This window comes from Pristiophorus japonicus, chromosome 13 (genome assembly GCF_044704955.1).
Source record: "Pristiophorus japonicus isolate sPriJap1 chromosome 13, sPriJap1.hap1, whole genome shotgun sequence".
NCBI lineage: Eukaryota > Metazoa > Chordata > Chondrichthyes > Pristiophoridae > Pristiophorus > Pristiophorus japonicus.
The window spans coordinates 121834853-121854350 of record NC_091989.1 but is presented as its reverse complement, the minus strand read 5'-3'; the positions used below and the strand labels follow the sequence as shown (position 1 = coordinate 121854350).

At 43.1% G+C, this 19498-nt stretch overlaps 1 protein-coding gene and 1 pseudogene across 3 annotated transcripts in view; both read right to left on the bottom strand.

The window, feature by feature from the left end:
* cfdp1 (craniofacial development protein 1) overlaps positions 1 to 19498 on the bottom strand; it is a 219576-nt gene that overhangs the window by 180697 nt on the left and 19381 nt on the right. The gene's annotated exons all lie outside the window — the stretch shown is intronic.
* LOC139279223 (5S ribosomal RNA) lies at positions 7031 to 7155 on the bottom strand (annotated as a pseudogene).

Here is a 19498-nt window from a genome sequence, read left to right as displayed (position 1 = left end):
AGTTTGCGCCGTGAATCGTCGTGCAACACCAACTTTACCATGGCGCAGACGTAAAGGCCAAAAGTTAGGCCTAAAAACGTAGCACAGGGAAAATGGTAATTTTGGCGTAAAACTACAGTTTTCACCGAAAACTGAAAACCTAGCCCTTACGCTGGTAAAACAGGCCTTACGTCTGCTTTTACCAGGCATAAGCATTTCAAGGACATTGGCAAATAGCCCAACTTTCCAGCGGCACAGGCCCTTTACTTTCACGTTCATATGATCTGTCAAAGGAAATTTTGACAGATCGCAAGTGGCAGATTTAGGCGCATACACAGTGCACACTAAATCCGGAACTTGCAGGGCCTCGTCGGGCGCGTGTGCACCCGGAGAGGCCGCAATTTACGGCCCATGATTTTAAAAGCTGAGACCAAGTTAGTTGCCATAACATGTTCCTGATTAGACAGAATTTAAATTTAATAAGACATGAAAATGGAAAATATCAGTTTGCACTACTCCCCCCGGCCAGCTCTACTTTTTAATGATCAAATGTGGTACTATGTAGGTGATCAGACATCCACTAATTATTTCCTGGATTCAATCCAATAAAATGAGTAGTGGTCTGGTAAATGTTTCGAGGAAGAAAAATAAAACAGCTGGACCCAATTAATTCAGACTACAGTACCTTCCTCCACATTTCTCGTTCCTGGATTTCTCCTTCCTTCCCTCCCTCCCTCCCCCCAGTCTTATACGTGAGCTGCCCCAACTCACACACACGCACGGGAAAAACAAGGGCAACGGGAGAATGGTGTCTTGCAACAGTGTGACAAATGTATCAGAATTTTTTTTAAACATAGTGGCAGATATCTTACTACCAAGATACATTCTCAGACATCACAAGCTGCGATGCACTTGCAACATTAAAATTATCCAGACGGTACAACTAAATTTAATGTACTATGCTCGGGCATGGTCTCCAATATTATGGCTGTAATACATTTACAAGAGGCATGGGAGACACTTTATTTCTATCCTGACAAGCTGTAATGCACTGAATTGACAAAATAAATTTCAATTTTGCCCACAGATGACTGTCCACAGGGTAGTTCTCCTTTTATTTCCACCATGTCAGCAGCTGTCCACACTGTGCTTTGCTTTTTAACAGGGAGGTGAATGTAGCCTGCAGGTATGTACAAAGGGAGAGATTTTTTTTTAAAAAAAAGGAGAGCGCGCAATATTTGTTCTCACGTTACCGGAACAGCCTCCTGGGTGTAATAAAGTCATCAGACTGCAATGCTGAAAACATCATCAGTCAATCCTGCAACAAAGTGTAATATTAGCATTATTGGCCTCAACAGAAGTCTCTACATCTTAAATGCAGTAGTCTGCAAAGGGTGATGTAATTGGGCAATAGTTCAAACGCTACAGTCCTCTGATGTTTAATTACTAAGATTAGGAGTCTTTGGTAGATACCGCGTCACAAATTTTTAAAATATACATTAAGAACACTGTTTTCAAACATTACTATTAGATTTTGTTTAAATTCCTCTGGTTACAAATTTCCACGTGAGTGTTTAATACACTCAAGGGAAATAATTTTGTAGAACTGCTCTCCAATAGAAGATTTAAATGGAACAGAACTGTCCAACAAACCAAGAAAAGCAGCTGCACTAGAGAGATTAAAAGTTTTGAGAATATAAAAAAATTATTGAATTTAATAAGTAAATTGGTGAGCTGTGTCCATGGAGCAAGAATACTTTCAATAAATGATGCTACAAAAGGTCAAAACTCTGCTAAATCCGAGCTGCAGTTCTCAATGCTGCTTTTACCCATTTTTAAAATGGACAGATGTTTTGTTTCACGATTTCTATTCCACTCTATCTACTTCATGTACACTTCATACAGCAGTGCCACATAAATGAGACACTGTCTAACAACATGGGTTAGTTCCATCCAAGCAGTACAGTTTATACTTCATTATAGCACTTAATTCTAATATACTGAACACACTAAAATATTAGATTTTAGCCATTGATTTTTGGCCAATTTACCAATGTGTAAAATGTGTGTGGTACACATTTAATCCCAACTGTTTGCAATACCAAAGACAAATATTTGGTTAAAAAGCAAAAATCAGACAAGATGGCTAGACGTTTTCTCTGTTGTAGAAACCTTATTGACTTCATTGTAAAGATGATTGCATCTCAAACACAAGGACTATTCTTCATTACTTCAGCTGGTTCCGATAGATTTCGTGGGAAATGTCACAACCATATGAATTTATTACATTATTTATGAACTATGTAACCTAACCCAATGCTCAGAGACCTCCGAATTGATCAATGATTCAATAAGTGATCACTTACATGCCAACCCTTGGCCCCAAGGGAAATCCTTCAATCTCAATATTCACAAGGGAACTACAACTGCATTTCATAACCTGCCAATCAAACATTTCATGTTTCATTTATGGAGTTCCTGAAAGCCATCATATATTCAGTCTTACTGCACCATAACTGTCTTTTGGAACAATGCCTCACTTGTGATGCTGATTTGAGTCCAGCACTTGCAGACATTATAATGCCTCAGACAACCATGCAAGTTACATTATTGCACAGGTACAGCCAGTAAATCTGTACGGGCAAAGACACACGAGAGGTTGCGACATTTTATGAACTGGAAATAACTCAGTAAAGATAGCAAGCAAGATTTTCTGCCAAAGGTGCACCAGCTGCCCAGCATAACTCCAGCAGATGGGAGCAGGAAATCAGTCAATATGAGGCAGTACAGTCCCGAGACCAAACACCTTCAGGATTATAACAAAAGAAACTTGCATTTATATAGCGCTTTTAAAGTAGCTAAACATCCCAAGGCGCTTCACAAGAGCGTTAGTAATCCAAAATTTGACACCAAGCCACAGAAGGAGATATCTGGACAGATAACCAAAAGCTTGATCAAAGAGGTAGGTATTTTAAAATAGAGGCATTGCCAGAATGTAGGTCAGCAAGCACAGGTGTGAATGGGAGTTGGTGCGAGTTAAGATACGGGAAGCAGAGTTTTGGATGAGCGCAAGCTTATGGATGGAAGATGGAGGGCTGACCAGGAGAGCATTGGAATAGTCATGTCTACAAGTAACAAAGGCATGGATGAGGGCTTCAAAAGGAGATGAGCTGAGGCAGGGGCAGATTCAGGCGATGTTACGGAGGTGGAAGAAGGCAGCCTTGGTGATGGCATGGATAGATAGTCGGAAGTTCATCTTGGGGTCAAACACAACACCAAGGTTGCAAACGGTCTGGTTCAGCTAGAGTCAGTTGTCAGGGAGAGGGATGGAATCGGTGGCCAAGGAACAAAGTTTGTGGCAGGGACTGAAGACAATGGTTTCTGTCTTCCAAATATTTAGTTGCAGGAAATTTCTGCTCATCAATACTGAATGTCGGACAAGCAGTGTGACAAATCAGAGACAGTCAAGGGGTTGAGAGAGGTGGTGGCAAGATAGAGCGAGTGTCATCAGCGACATGTGGAAACTAGCATTGTTTTCTCGGATGATGTTGCTGAGGGGCAGCACGAGGATGAGAAACAGAAGGGGGGGGGCTAAGGACAGATTGATGGGGTACTTCAGAGGTAACTGTGCTGGAGTGGGAAGAAAAGCCATTGCAGATGATTCTCTGACTACGATTGGAACCAGACGAATGCAGTCCCACCTAACTGGATGGCGGAGGAGAGGCATTGGAGGAGGATGGTGTGGTCAACCGTGTCGAAAGCTGGAGACAGGTCAAGAAGGAGGATAGTTTACCACAGTCACAATCACATAGAATGACATTTATGACTTTGATAAGGGCCTTTTCAGGACTGTGGCGGGGTGGAAACCTGATTGGAGGGAACCAAGCATGGAAAGATGGGCACGGATTTGGGAGGTGATAACATGTTCAAGAACTTGAGAGGGAAGGGAGGTTGGAGATAGGGTGACAGAGGGGTGATGACAGCAGATTTGAAAGAGAGGGGAACCATTAACAACATCAGCCAACATGAGGGCCAGGAAGGGAGTTTGGGTAGTCAACAGTTTGGTGGGAATAGGGTCACGGGTGCAGGAGGTAGGTGTCGTGAACAAGATGAGTTTGGAGAGGGCATGATAAAAGATAGGGGAGAATCTAGAGAAATGATGCGAGATGAGAGCTTGGGCAGGGGAGGACCTTGGGGGAAGTTTGGCCCGGTAAGCTAGGGGAAGCCAGGGAAATGGCAGAGACAGCTGAATGGATGGTCTCAATCTTTGTGACAAAAAAGTCCATGAGCTCTTTTTGCACTTGTTAATGGAACTGAGGGTTGAGGAGGCAGTAGAGGGTGGTTTAAGAAGATGGTTTGTAGTGGAGAAGAGGAGGCACTAGAAGTGACAGGGTCACAATAATTCTGCCCTACTGTAGGCAAACGTATTCAAATTAGACTGGAATATGTGATGCATTTCACATCAGTTGCACCCTAGCAACGCTGGGAACTAGAATCACCGGTACATTCCTGGCATCCATTGTAACTTTAGCAGTGGCAGGTATTTTTAATTTAAAGAAGAAAAAAGACTTGCATTTCATGCCATTCATGACCACCGGACGTCTCAACGCGCTTTACAGCCAATATTTCTGGAGTGTAGTCACTGTTGTAATGTGGGGAACATGGCAGCCAATTTGCGCACAGCAAAAAGGGCTGCCTTGGCCAAAGGCAGTATTTAATTTTAAAAAATAAATAAATTCGGAGCCAATCCCAGAGGCTGCCGGTTGTGCAATGCAGATATTTCCCCACCCCACCCCCATTGTGGGCTATCTGGTGGAGGCAAGAATTTGGCCAATATTCAAATTTACTTTGCCTCCATGAAATCAGCCGTCAGGCATGGGCAGAACTCGCACTCCACTGGAGTTCCAGCGGGGTTCAGCCAAAGTAGAATATCGCAGCAAGCATCTCCGGCAATAGGAAGAACGTCCAATGTTGGCTTGTTGAATAAAGCAACTTTAATACTGCATATGTGCATGCACGCAAGAGGCCACAGCAGGAAGATTATTTCAGTGAACAAGTGGTCAATCTATAGAACAAGCTCCAATAGAGGCAATGCAAGCAGATAGTATTGATTCATTGAAATGCAAATTAAACAGAGTTCTCAAAATAATATTTTGAAATACAGTACATGAGTAACATGTGGCAAGTGTAGCTGGCTTGGGGGAAAGAGTGTTAACTTTGGACCCATGGTTCCCAAACCTTTCCACCACTGGGGTTTTCCTCGCTTCATGTCTGGGTTTGTTTTAGACTCATTGAGATTTATTGCTGTGATTAGTCAATAATTCCAGTATTGTTGTATCATGACTACCATAGTAGGCGATGGAAAATAGGAGGGCATAGGGACAAAATGAAACATGTGAAAAAGGTGTCCTAACTTACAATTTTTCTCAATGCTCCAATTTAAAAAAGCCCTTCCTGATGAAAACAAACATGCTCGGCTTGTTTTAGAATTGTGCTTTACTAAATTACAAGACAGACACAGGAGATGACCACCTATGACCTCCAGTGAAAAAGAAGGGCGGCAAGAGAAGGGATAACCAGCCGTGGATAACCAAGGAAATAAAGGAAAGTATCAAATCAAAGACCAATGCGTATAAGGTGGCCAAGGTTAGTGGGAAACTAGAGGATTGGGAAAATTTTAAGCAACAGCAAAGAATGACTAAAAAAGCAATAAAGAAAGGGAAGATAGATTACGAAGGTAAACTTGCGCAAAACATAAAAACAGATAGTAAAAGCTTTTACAGATATATAAAACGGAAAAGAGTGACTAAAGTAAATGTTGGTTCCTGAGAAGATGAAAAGGGGGATTTAATAATGGGAAATGTGGAAATGGCTGAGACCTTAAACAATTATTTTGCTTCCGTCTTCACAGTGGAAGACACAAAAACCATGCCAAAATTTGCAGGCCATAGGAATGTGGGAAGGGAGGACCTTCAGACAATCACTATCACTAGGGGGGTAGTGCTGGACAGACTAATGGGACTGAAGGTAGACAATTCCCCTGGTCCGGATGAAATGCATCCCAGGGTATTAAAAGAGATGGCGGAAGTTATAGCAGATGCATTCGTTATAATCTACCAAAATTCTCTGGACTCTGGGGAGGTACCAGCGGATTGGAAAACAGCTAATGTAACGCCTCTGTTTAAAAAAAGGGGGCAGGCAAAAGGCAGGTAACTATAGGCCGGTTAGTTTAACATCTGTAGTGGGGAAAATACTTGAAACTATCATTAAGGAAGAAATAGCGGGGCATCTAGATAGGAATAGTGCAATCAAGCAGACGCAGCATGGATTCATGAAAGGGAAATCATGTTTAACTAACTTACTGGAATTCTTTGAGGATATAACGAACATGGTGGATAGAGGTGTACCGATGGATGTGGTGTATTTAGATTTCCAAAAGGCATTCGATAAGGTGCCACACAAAAGGTTACTGCAGAAGATAAAGGTACGCGGAGTCAGAGGAAATGTATTAGCATGGATAGAGAATTGGCTGGCGAACAGAAGGCAGAGAGTCGGGATAAATGGGTCCTTTTCCGGTTGGAAATCAGTGGTTAGTGGTGTGCCACAGGGATCAGTGCTGGGACCACAACTGTTTACAATATACATAGATGACCTAGAAGAGGGGACAGAGTGTAGTGCAACAACATTTGCAGATGATACTAAGATTAGTGGGAAAGCCGGTTGTGTAGAGGACTCAGAGAGGCTGCAAGGAGATTTGGATAGGTTAAGCGAATGGGCTAAGGTTTGGCAGATGGAATACAATGTCGGAAAGTGTGAGGTCATCCACCTTGGGAAAAAAAAAAACAGTAAAAGGGAATATTATTTGAATGGAGAGAAATTACAACATGCTGTGGTGCAGAGGGACCTGTGGGTGCTTGTGCATGAAACTCTTTTGAGTTAACCTGCAAAAACATAAAACATTAAAACCATGCCACCCGACCTGGGTGACACAGCAGACATTTTCAAGGCCCCTTTTTTTTTTTGGTTTTTGGTTTTTTTTTTGGGGGCGTAAAGCCTACTGCACCTGGTATTCCCAGGCAGTCTCCCATCCAAGTACTAACCAGGCCTGACTCTGCTTAGCTTCCGAGATCAGACGAGATCGGGCGTTTTTTTTTTCAGATTAGTGTGGCCGTAGGCTGCTTGTGCATGAATCCACAAAAAAAAAGGTTAGTTTGCAGGTGCAGCAGGTAATCAGGAAGGCAAATGGAATGTTGGCCTTCATTGCGAGAGGGATGGAGTACAAAAGCAGGGAGGTGTTGCTGCAACTGTATAAGGTATTGGTAAGGCCGCACCTGGAGTACTGCGTGCAGTTTTGGTCACCTTACTTAAGGAAGGGGTACAGAGACGATTCACTCGGCTGAGTACAGAAATGAGGGGGTTACCTTATGATGATAGATTGAGTAGACTGGGTCTTTACTCCTTAGAGTTCAGAAGGATGAGGGGTGATCTTATAGAAACCTTTAAAATAATGAAAGGGATAGACAAGATAGAGGCAGAGAGGTTGTTTCCATTGGTAGGGGAGACTAGAACTAGGGGGCACAGCCTCAAAATACGGAGGAGCTAATTTAAAACCGAGTTGAGAAAGAATTTCTTCTCCCAGAGGGTTGTGAATCTGTGGAATTCTCTGCCCAAGGAAGCAGTTGAGGCTGGCTCATTGAATGTTTTCAAGTCAAAGATAGATAGATTTTTAACCAATAAAGGAATTAAGGGTTACGGGGAGAGGGCGGGTAAGTGGAGCTGAGTCCACGACCAGATCAGCCATGATCTTATTGAATGGCGGAGCAGGCTCGAGGGGCTAGATGGCCTACTCCTGTTCCTAATTCTTATGTTCTTATGTTCTTATATTCGTGTAAACACCCTGCAACAGGATGTATAAGGCTGATAACTGTACACAGGCAATGACTGCTCGAAACAAACTTTGATTGACCAAAGATTGCTCTCAAAAACAAGAAAACACTCAGGCCTGGAGGAAATAACATACCCGTAATAACTCAGCTAATTACAAATAAAAAACGAACGGCGACCAAAAAAAGCATGACATTTTTCCTAACGACGAGCAGCAGTTGAACACTATTGTGCACAGGAGAGGGGACAGAATGTCAAGCTACAAGGAAATATGTCAAAATGGACAGTGTCCCATGATCCCCTATTGGATGATAGATCTAAACACTACCAAATATAGAAACATAGAAAATAGGTGCAGGAGCAGGCCATTCAGCCCTTCTAGCCTGCACCGCCATTCAATGAGTTCATGGCTGAACATGAAACTTTAGTACCCCCTTCCTGCTTTCTCGCCATACCCCTTGATCCCCCGAGTAGTAAGGACTTCATCTAACTCCCTTTTGAATATATTTAGTGAATTGGCCTCAACAACTTTCTGTGGTAGAGAATTCCACAGGTTCACCACTCTCTGGGTGAAGAAGTTTCTCCTCATCTCGGTCCTAAATGGCTTACCCCTTATCCTTAGACTGTGACCCCTGGTTCTGGACTTCCCCAACATTGGGAACATTCTTCCTGCATCCAACCTGTCCAAACCCATCAGAATTTTAAACATTTCTATGAGGTCCCCTCTCACTCTTCTGAACTCCAGTGAATACAAGCCCAGTTGATCCAGTCTTTCTTGATAGGTCAGTCCCACCATCCCGGGAATCAGTCTGGTGAATCTTCGCTGCACTCCCTCAATAGCAAGAATGTCCTTCCTCAAGTTAGGAGACCAAAACTGTACACAATACTCCAGGTGTGGCCTCACCAAGGCCCTGTACAACTGTAGCAACACTTCCCTGCCCCTGTACTCAAATCCCCTCGCTATGAAGGCCAACATGCCATTTGCTTTCTTAACCGCCTGCTGTACCTGCATGCCAACCTTCAATGACTGATGTACCATGACACCCAGGTCTCGTTGCACCTTCCCTTTTCCTAATCTGTCACCATTCAGATAATAGTCTGTCTCTCTGTTTTTACCACCAAAGTGGATAACCTCACATTTATCCACATTATACTTCATCTGCCATTCATTTGCCCACTCACCTAACCTATCCAAGTCACTCTGCAGCCTCATAGCATCCTCCTCGCAGCTCACACTGCCACCCAACTTAGTGTCATCCGCAAATTTGGAGATACTACATTTAATCCCCTCGTCTAAATCATTAATGTACAATGTAAACAGCTGGGGCCCCAGCACAGAACCTTGCGGTACCCCACTAGTCACTGCCTGCCATTCTGAAAAGTACCCATTTACTCCTACTCTTTGCTTCCTGTCTGACAACCAGTTCTCAGTCCACGTCAGCACACTACCCCCAATCCCATGTGCTTTAACTTTGCACATTAATCTCTTGTGTGGGACCTTGTCAAAAGCCTTCTGAAAGTCCAAATATACCACATCAACTGGTTCTCCTTTGTCCACTTTACTGGAAACATCCTCAAAAAATTCCAGAAGATTTGTCAAGCATGATTTCCCTTTCACAAATCCAAATCATATGAAGCACAAATGAATGTAAAAATAGGTTATTTACCTTCTGTCTTTCTTTAACTGAGGTTTATCCTCTATAGAAATTAAAGAAAAACCACAAATGGTGGAAATCTGAAACAGAAAATGTACAATGGATCAGTCAGCATCTGAAAGAGAAGACATTTAATGTTTCAGATGAAACCTAATAAAAGGGTCTTGATCGTTTTTCTCTTTTAGATGCTGTTGAACTCACTGTATAGTTTATTTCCAGCATTTTCAGTTTAAAAAAAAATGAATGTATTGCAAGGGGAGTTTGTGTTGGAGAATGGAACACTTGGGCATCCAGCAGCAGCATCAAACGTTTCCAAGTCAAGTAAAGCACAGTCAGATGCAAAGTATCTGCCCAATTTCAAAACAGTAATTCCCACTGCGCCAAAATAACATTTGTTTGGATGCTGTGGGGAATGAACAGTGAAACTTCCAGCTTACTGTCAATAATTCAGAGCGGTTTTGTGATATTTGCAGTGTCAGCTGTGGCTCAGTGGGTAGCACACTCGCCTCAGAGTCAGAAGGTTGTGGGTTCAAGTCCTACTCCAGGAACTTGAGCACATAAATCTAGGCTGACACTCCAGTGCAGTGCTGAGGGAGTGCTGCACTGTTAGAGGTGCCGTCTTTTGGATGAGACATTAAACCGAAGCCCCGTCGTAAAAGATCCCACGGCACTATTTCGAAGAAGAGCAGGGGAGTTATCCCTGGTGTCCTGGCCGATATTCATCCCTCAATCAGCATAACAAAAACAGATTATCTGGTTATTATCATGGTCATTGCTGTTTGTGGGAGTTTGCTGTGCGCAAGTTGGCTGCCACGTGTCCCACATTACAACAGTGGCTATACTTCAAAAGTACTTCATTGGCTGTAAAGCGTTTTGAGATGTCCGGTGGTGATGAAAGGCGTTATATAAATGCAAGTCTTTCTTTTTCTTTTATTAATGCATATGCACTTGGGACCTGACCAAGAATGGCAAAGTTCATTTTGCAAATGACCGTTACAACTGCCACACAGCACAGCTTTAAAAGGGTTAACCCTGTGTCAGGCCCACTACAACAATGCCTGCTGCTTTTTTGGTTGTAAAGACATTTAAGCTCGGTCCAAATCCAACAGATGGACATGTTTCCCCAGGAGCAACTTGATTTTTCTGGACTATCTTTTTAGTTGCAATTCTGGCCATTTAATTTGCGCCAGTGTAAGTGAGTTAGTTAGGTTTTTTTTAGTTCTGTTTTTTTCCCCCCCAAAAGTGAGCTTTCCCAGCCACTTACCCCTGTTTTAGGCGTTTGGCCAGAAAGTAGTTGCTCCAAACTAACTTAGGCCAGCGTATGTTGCCACTTCTGACCGCACAGAAAAACCTTACCTAGAGTTCAGGAATCGCGCAAGTAACAACATTTAAAGCACCAAACAAAGCACAACAAGTAAAGAGCAATTAATTAACAAAATAGAAGGAACCCTGCACCTAAAGCACCAAAATTAATCAGTAAATAACAAATAAAAAATAGGAGTCCTACCTTAGGGAACGCAGCGGGCCGCTGATGAGGGAGCTCATTCAGCCAGGGTTAGGGACGGTGTGCTTCGGGCCCCTCCCACACAGCCTGCAGAGCGTTTGCAGAAACGGCCTGCCAGGAGCTACTGCACATGCGCGCAGACTCTAGCGTGCATGTGAAGAGGTCTCGGCACTGTTTTCAGCGCCGGAACCTGGCTCCACCCCCAATCCATTGGGCCACGCTGCGCCACTACCGAGGAGAGGCTGGGGAGCGGCCAGAATAGGGACGTCTTTTTTCGGCGCGCTTGGAGGCAGACAAAAGCAGCGCACCTCGGGTGAGGGCACCAGAAAAACAGGTTAGGGAAACTCTAGCCCAAAATTCCCACAAGTGCATTTGCTCTTGACAACTGAATTACCCCCTTTCCCCCCCAACCAGCTCTTGTGCTAAAAATCGTGGACACAAACCAGCTCCATTCTTTTTAACTAATGCAGCTTGCAGAGCTAATCATGCTTCAGAGTATCGTTTTTCAAAATACATTAAATCCAGCCACCAAAGAAATAAATAATGGGAAGGAGTCAAATTATGTGAACAAACAACTTCAAAGGATTAAGAACACATGAAAGGTAGGTAGCTCTACTTTATTCCTTGATTTGTTCATTCTAAATCTACATTAGGACAAAACCAAAGCTAGCCTTTCATCTGTGACCCGAGCCAAAAGTCGCCCCACATTGGTGGGATAAAAGGCAATGGAGGCTTTTATTTAGCATCCTTTAGTTCTAAAGGTATCTCCTTTGGAAGATGAAAATGTAAATGATCTTTGATGAAAGCACAAGGATAGGCCAATTAGCCACCTTGCAGATCAGGTCTAAGGCAACTCTTGGCATTGACAGATGAGGAAGCCATAGATCCCAGAATGGGCTTTTACAGTTCGAGGCAGCACCCAGCCTAACAATAACATCTATAACATAGCAAAATATACCTCCTACACCTATTGAGAATAGCCTGCAGAGAAATGGGATTACCCAAAGTTTTATACAGTACAGTTAAAAAATGTCTTCTAGACAAGTATGAAATAACTCTACAATGAAACCTGTACGCAACAAGAAGAATTTGTATTTATATCGTGCCTTTAACGTAATGAAACGTCCCAAGGCACTTCACAGGAGTATTATGAGCTAAAAAATTTGACACCGAGCCGCACAAGTAGAAATTAGGGCACATGAGATTTTTGAAAATGTGACTGGCAGAGAATTTGGGGAGTAAAGTTATATAATTGTATATTTCAAAGCTAAGTTCTGCTCTTGTTTTGGGAGTACTTGCCGGAATGGGTCCTATTTTTGTAGGAAGTTTATAGAATAAAAGGGTTTACCTCAAGTGCCTTCCCTAAAGGGAGACACCACTAAGTGTTCAGGGAGGGGTGACCCACCCAATATCAACAACAACAACTTGTATTTATATATTGTCTTTAACGTAGTGAAATGTCCCAAGGCGCTTCACAGGAGTATTATGAGATGGAAAAATTTGACACCTAGCCACACAAGGAGAAAGTAGGGCAGGTGACCAAAAGCTTGGTCAAAGAGATAGGTTTTAAGGAGCAAAGAGAGGCAGAGAGGTTTAGGCAGGGAATTCCAGAGCTTAGGGCCTCGGCAGCTGAAGACACAGCCACCAATGGTTGAGCGATTATAATCAGGGATGCTCAAGGGGGAAGAATTGGAGGAGCACAGATATCCCGGGGGGCTGTGGGGCTGGAGGAGATTACAGAGGTAGGGAGGGGCGAGGACATGGAGGAATCTGAAAATAAGCATGAGAATGTGGAAATCGAGGCGTTGCTTAACTGAAAGCCAATGTAGATCAGCGAGCACAGGGGTGATGGGCGAGTGGGACTTGGTCGAGTTAGGACATGAGCAGACGAATTTTGGATCCCCTCTATTTACGTATGGTAGAATGTGGGAGGCCAGCCAGGAGTGCGATGGAATAGTCAAGTCTAGAGTGAACAAAGGCATGGATGAGGGCTTCAGCAGCGGATGAGCTGAGGCAAGGGCGGAGATGGGCGATGTTACGGAGGTGGAAATAGGCGGTCTTAGTTACGCTGCAGATATATGGTCGGAAGCTAATTACAGGGTCAAATATGACACCAAGGTTGCGAGCAGTCTGGTTCAGCCTCAGACAGCAGTTGGGCAGAGGGATGGAATCAGTGGCAAGAGAAGAGAGTTTGTGGCAGGGACCAAAAACAATGGCTTCGGTCTTCCCAGTATTCAATTGGAGAAAATTTCAGCTCAAGCAATCTGACAATTTAGAGACTGTGGAGGGTCAAGAGAAGTGGTAGTGAGGTCGAGAGAAGTGGTAGTGAGGTAGAGCTGGGTGTTATCAGCGTACATGTGGAAACTGACAACTGTTTTCGGATGATGTCGACAAGGGGCAACATGTAGATGAGAAATAGGAGGGGGCCAAGGATAGATCCTTGGGGGAACACCAGAGGTAACGATGTGGGGGCGGGAAGAGAAGCTGTAGCAGGCGATTCTCTGGCTACGATTAGATACATAAGAATGGAACCAAGAAAATGCAGACCCACCCAGCTGGAGAAGGATAGAATGGTCAACCGTGTCAAAGAAGTGACAGTTTGCCTTTGTCACGGTCACAAAGGATATTATTTGTGACTTTGAGGAGAGCTGTTTTGATACTGTGGCAGGCGCGGAACCCATTTGGAGGGATTCAAACATGAAATTGTGGGAAAGATGGGCACGGATGTGTGAAGCAGCAACACGTTCAAGGACTTTGGAAAGGAAAGGGAGGTTGGAGATGGGGCGTTGTTTGCAAGAATGACAGGGTTGAGGGTTGGTTTTTTGAGGAGAGGGGTGATGATGGCAGATTTGAGGGAGAGGGGGACAGTACCCGAGGAGAGAGAACAGTTAACAATGTCAGCTAACATGGGAGCCAGAAAAGGAAGTTGGGTGGTCAGCAGTTTGGTGAGAATCGGGTCAAGGGAGCAGGAAGTGGATCTCATGGACAGGATGAGCTCAGAGAGCTCAGGAGCTCGAAGAGAAACTGGAGAAAGGTGTGAGGTCAGGGCTAGGACAGGGAGCTTCCTTGGAGGAAGTTTAGCTCGGTGGGCTAGGGGAAGGAAGAGAAGAGGCAGAAGTGACTGAACGGATGGTCTCAATCTTCAAGACAAAGTCGTCCATGAGCTCCTCACACTTATTGTCGGAGGTTTAAATAGACGGTTATGTAACCTCTACCACCTAGAAGGACAAAGGAAGCAGGCGATTGGGAGCATTATCCAAGTTCCCTTCCAAGTAACATATTGGAAATATATTACCATTCCTTCATCGTCGCTGGGTCAAATCCTGGAACTCCCTCCCTAACAGCACTGTGGGAGTACCTTCACCACATGGACTGCAGTGGTTCAAGGCCGTGACTCACCACCACCTTCTCTTGCAATTAGGGATGGGCAATAAATGCTGGCCTTGCCAGCGACGCCCACATCTCTGAACGAATTGACTTAAAGAAATTTGCTCTGGGAGTAATTGTGACTCTGTGATCCCTAAGGCGAGATGAAACTTAAAATCACGAGCAGGCCTCTCACTATGTTGCTCACCATGAGTCAGAGGTTACACAGTTGCAAGCATGTCTGTTTCTCACTCTCTCAATTAGAGTTAGGAGTTAACCAAATATATTCAACCAGAGGTGATTTCAGCGAAGCCAACCCACCACTGCCAGCTACAATATCAAATTGGCAAAAAGTCAGAGAAATCCACCTTTATCTGACTTGTATTGCAGAAAATAACACACACAACTCGTTATTTCTCCCCAAAATGGCTTTAAATGTTAATATTTGCTCAACAGTTCCTTCTGTTTCCTTCATGGTTATTGGTAAAAGCGCAATGTACCAAGTAAAAATATTATCTCCTTTCAAAATCAGTCCTTATCTACAATATCAAATTGGAAGGCCATCCCATGTTTTCAGGGTGTCAGATTATATAATGAGGACCAAGAAATATAAAATTAAAGATGATAAGATTAAACAAATGCACATCTTTCCTCTTCACCAAATATCTCTGGCACAATACTGGATATTACTGAAATGTTCTGCTTAAATGAACATGTTTAAATTCATGACTTTCATTCAAGAGCTCCTGCCAAACTCAAAAGAAATGGTGCAGTCCTTCTAGAAGCTCCCATTCTTTTTCCTGTTATTTTTGAGTTCTTCCTCAAAAAAGAAAAAGAAACTGCAGCTGCTTTATATTTTAATATATTCTAAATGATTAAGAAAAGTTAAATTAAGCCAAAATTGCAAAGCTTCACTTGTTACGCATGTAACATGCTGTATTTGTTAAATAAACAACACTAAATAACTTGCATCAAGTTGCAGGGAAGTACATCATAGCTAAAATTTTAAACATCATTGCTTTATAAGTTATCTCAGATAAAGCTCCTAGGTTCATGCTTTACATTACTTTGATGATGTTCTACAAATTCAAATGATCATAACTACTGTCCTTCTACATCAACAGCAGGTTAAGAAGACTTACAAATAGCAAGGCCTGCTTGGCCCTATATAGTCAGTATTGCTGGTCAATTATAACAAAAATCTGGGAGTTGGAGACACAGAAGTAAACAGGGGACTGTAGTTGTTAACTTTGTTGAGTTTCAGCTAACAGTGTTCTGGGAAGTCCACTGAAATCAAGCTCCGGACCTCTCAGAGAGATTAAAATATATTTTGAATACAAAAGATGCTATTCTATTTGTAAATGTAATAATTTTGTTGTATAATGTGTGTCTATTATGTTACAAACCTTATTTCTAGTAGAATCTTCACATCAGTGGTGCACAAAATTCTCTCCACCCAGCCACTATCTCAAGTTTAACAAGACTGTTCACATCAGACCACGTTGAGCTAAGTTTCCATCCTCACATTCACCCCATCACAAAGACCACCTACTTCTACTGCTAACATCTGCCATCTTCATCCCTGCCTCAGTCCATTTGCTGCTGAAACTATCATCCATGGCTTTGTCACTTCTAAATTCAAATAGTACAATGCTCCCCTGGCCGCTCTGCCATCCTCAATATACTTCAGCCCATGCAAACCTTCTTGCCCATATCCCATTCCACACCAAGTCCCACTCACCAATCAGCCCTGTCCTTATTGACAGACATTGGCTCCTGTTTCTGAAACATCTCGAATTGAAAAATCTCACTTTTCATTCAATCCCTTCATCGTCTCATTCTTCCTTATTTCTGTAATCTCCTCCAGCCTTACAACCCATCCCAAACGCTTTATTCATCTGACTCTGGCCTCTTGGTCACCCCACCATCCCACCATTGGCAGTTAGCTGCCCAGGCCCCACTCTCTGGAATTCCCTTCCTAAACCCCCTGACTCTCTATCTCCCCTCCCTCCTTTAATATCCTTCTTAAAATCCACCAACTTACTGAAAAAAAACCAACACCACGATCTAGGCACGTAACAAAAGAAACTTCAATTTCTGCAAAAGTACTTGCAAAGAAAACAAAAAGAGTTCAATATTGAAAATCTATCAACACAGGCATTGCAAGAGATAATAACCCAAGAAAAACAAGTTTAAAAAAAGTTCAAGGACTTCTGCCAATGGGCAACGCGTTTGTGCTGATGGTTGAGGAACTGCTGATGAGACTGCAGCTCTTATTGGACAACTGCATTAGAGCTTAAAAAAAAGCTTAAATAGGGAACCCAATTTTTTTTCAGGTATCAAAATGAATGTCATTAATGCAAGGTACTGCATCACAGCGAATTCCAGGCATCTACCATCAGCACCAAACACTCCTGTCAGATATAGCACAATCAGCAGCAAAGTTAACCACCTTCTGGCAGTATGCCTTAGCCTCTAACCCACTGTGATTCTTCACCCCCACACATTTATCAATCATCCTTGTGGACTCATTCTCATTGCATGTGCTTAGTGTCAAATTTAAGGCAGTACTGTGGACCCACAGTCAAGAAATTGAGTGGAGACTGCTCAATGCGTTTGCCATAGGTGCCATACAACCAGCGGAGAGGGAAGATTTCTGTGGAATCAGCTTGAGCTGGATTGGATTTCAGACCCTTGACATTGAAAGGAGAATAGGCTAAATCACTGTCACATCCAGTTCCCCCCAAATACTGTATCTATTTCAATTGGTAGAGAGGGGGGAGGTGGGGAGACAAAGGAGATGTGTACAACTTATTTATTACTTCCTTACTGGAGATCTACACAAACGATTTTGTGGGATGAATCCCTTATTAAGCAAATGAACAACTTGGATACCAGTTAATCCACTGAAGGCAATAATGCTGTCACCATCTTTTTTCACAAGATTAGCCAAAATGTAAATTAATGTTGTCATGTAAAGCCAGTGACAGCGATTGCTGAATGAACAAGAAGCCAGCTCAATCCTTCAACATCACACCCTGCCAAATTCAGCAGCACAACTGCACAGTCACATGCAATCCCTTCAAACTGATTGACAAATGTTGGGCAGCCAGCAAGTACTGAATTAGTGCGGCTGTGCACGCTGTTAATGGAAGCGGAAGCAAGCACAGATAATGGAAATACACAGCGGGTCAGTCAGCATCTGTTCAGAGGAAGGGCAAGTTAGCGTTTCAGGTTCCACTCTCCCTTAGTTCTATTCAAAATATTAATGGCTGCTGCACATCTCGGTTCTTGTTTCAGATTTTCAGCCTTTGCAGTTTAATTTGGTAATCGAAGCAGCTTCCTTAGATATTTAAGGCAAGCTAGGTTTAAATAAGTAAAATCTAATTGCTAAATAATATTTCAGCTATTTGACAATCAACGCCCAACAACATTGCTGTTTGCGTCACTTCCTGTAGGAAAATGCAGCTTCTGCTTTAAAAACAAGTTAACACGGGATTCAAGAGGAATGTTGCTAGCTACTGCTTACATCATCTATCATCTTCCAAAAAAATGTACACACAGCATTTGCAGATGGCAATTACAGAATGCCAATTAACTCAGTAGAAACCATCTCACATTTTATTTGGAGAACTAATTTGTATGTCTTGTCATCAGGCCCCCTGCAGAAGAAGGATACATTCTCAGTAGTATTATTTGTTTAGCAGAACATAGGAATGTCCAGGACCAGAAACAACAATTGTGGTCCAACTGGACAGTCAGTGTCCTCATCATGCCCCGATACCAGTCATCCCCATTAAATCTTGATCCAACTCCCTCTTGAATATGCTGACACAATAATAGGCTGGCCAATAAATGCTAGCCTTGCCAGCGTTGGCCATATCCCAGGAAAAAATAAAATAAAAATCCCTACTGTCGTCCTATGCAGTCCATTTCTAAGCTCCACACGCATGGGCTTTTAAGGGAAAGCCATGTCTTAACTGCCACGGTCAGCAGTTGAACAACCAAATGAGTGATTCTTTTACCAGTCAGTAAAAAACAATAATTAGTGGACTAGCTACCCAGTCAGCTTCAACACTTAAAATAGGAACAGGTCACAGCCATATAATCCCACTCACCAGCAGGTGGACCTGGCTTTCCAGGCAGCAGACAGTGTCGGAACACACTTGACAGACTCACTCCAGCAGATTTGGAGTGAAATAGAACCAGTTGGCTTAAAGTAGGCTAGGTTTAAATACAAGTAAAATCCAATTGCCTCAAGCCCTACTGACAGAAATCTAATCTATGCTTCTGTTCACACAGTGGGTTATGCTGTCAAAAGGGGCTAAGAAGTCAGGGGGAGTTTTTCCTGGTGTCCTGGGTCAATGCTTGCCCCTGAACAATCATCACACATAACCCAGATGGTCTGGTCATTGTCACATTGTGTTTGTGGGAGCTTGCTGTGCGCGGGCTGGCAGTTGTGTTTCATGCATTGCAGCAGTGACTGCATTTCAAAAAGCATTTAATTGGTCCTGTGGTCGTGTAAGGTGCTATATAAATGCAAACCTTTCTTACATTTTTAAATTACTTCTCACATTAACTGAGCATTGTTGCTCATCGAAGTAAAAGAAGTTTATTTTCCAATCCAAGAACAGTGTCAGCACCAGGTAGTCAAAACCAGACCATCCAGGAGAGAAGTTAGGAAACACTTCTTCACGCAGGGGGTGGTAGAAGTGTGGAACTCTCTCCCACAGAAAGCAGTTCAATTAAACATTTTTATCGGAGATCGATTGAGTTTTGCTAGACAAGGGTATAAAAGGATATGGAGCCAAGGCAGTGGATGAAGTTAGAATACTCATCAGCCCCGATCTCACTGAATGACAGAACAGGCTCGAGGGGCTGAATGGTCGCCTTCTGCTCTATGTCGATAATAGTGAATTTGCTGCCATCATGTGGTTATCTGCAGTACAGCAGCTCTGCGAAATCTGAGCTATTCCGTGTCCAGGTGACTCCTATTCTCAACGACTATCCCCTTCCCTCAACGACTATCTGTCCCACCTGTGACAGAGTCTGTGGCTCTCGTATTGGACTGTTCAGCCACCAAAGAACTCACTTCAGGAGTGGAAGCAAG